This window comes from Brassica oleracea, chromosome C8 (genome assembly GCF_000695525.1).
Source record: "Brassica oleracea var. oleracea cultivar TO1000 chromosome C8, BOL, whole genome shotgun sequence".
Taxonomy (NCBI): Eukaryota; Viridiplantae; Streptophyta; class Magnoliopsida; order Brassicales; family Brassicaceae; genus Brassica; species Brassica oleracea.
The window spans coordinates 11,703,499-11,704,561 of NC_027755.1; positions in this window are offsets into that span (position 1 = coordinate 11,703,499).

Genomic DNA, 1,063 nt, shown 5'->3' on the forward strand with positions numbered 1-1,063 from the left:
GATTTGAGCACCAAGTACGACAATGTCGCGAGCCATATGAGACAGATGGACATTCAGATTGCTCAGACTGCTGAGAGCGTCAAGAAGCAACAAGGTACTCTACCTGGAAAAACTGACAAAAACCCTAAGGAGTGCAATGCGGTTGAGTTGAGAAGTGGAAAGCAACTGTCGGAACCGGTAAAGAAGAGGTTCACTGCGGCTGAGAAGGGGAAGCAGAAAGAGTCGGAACTACCACCAGCCAATACCCCGGCAGCTGAGAAGGAGAGGGAACCAATAGTTGGAACCAATTCGCCAGGACCAGAACAACCAGCTGAGGCTGTTCGCCCGATCCCAGAGCCTGTTCCTGCTCGCGAATACACTCCTAAAGTCCCTTACCCTGTTCCAGCAAAGGCTACTCGTAAGGACTGAGAGGAGATGAAGTGCAGAAAGATGCTGGAGGACTAAACTGTCCGACTCCCCTTGATGGATGCGATCCAAATGATGCCCTCCATGCGCAGCTTCATAAAGGGATTGATCTCAGGAAAAATATCAGAGGAGAGCGAATTCATGACTATCTCTAAGGAGTGCAGCGCAGTGCTTCAAAACAGGCAGATAAAGAAGCAAGGAGACCCTGGCAAGTTCGTCCTCTCAATCCAGATTGGGAAGACAATTTTCTCATGCTCCCTGGTTGATCTGGGATCCAGCGTAAACCTCATTCCCTACTCTGTAGCACGACGTCTGGGATACACGCATTTCAAACCAACTAGGATTTCCTTGGTGTTCGCGGATAGATCAGTTAAGTCCCTGGTTGGTATTCTAGAGGATCTCCAAGTAAAAGTCGGGAACACCTCTGTTCCAGCAGACTTCATAGTTTTAGAGCTGGAAGAGGAATCCAAAGATCCTCTCATTTTAGGAAGACCGTTCCTATGTACTGTTGGAGTCATCATTGATATGCGGCAAGGGAAGATTGATCTCAATCAGGGAGACATAGTCATGCAGTTCGAGATGGATGAGTTGCTGAAGAAGCCGATGCTGGATGGACAGACCTTCGAGGTGGATGAAGGGATTGATCCGCTGCAACCTC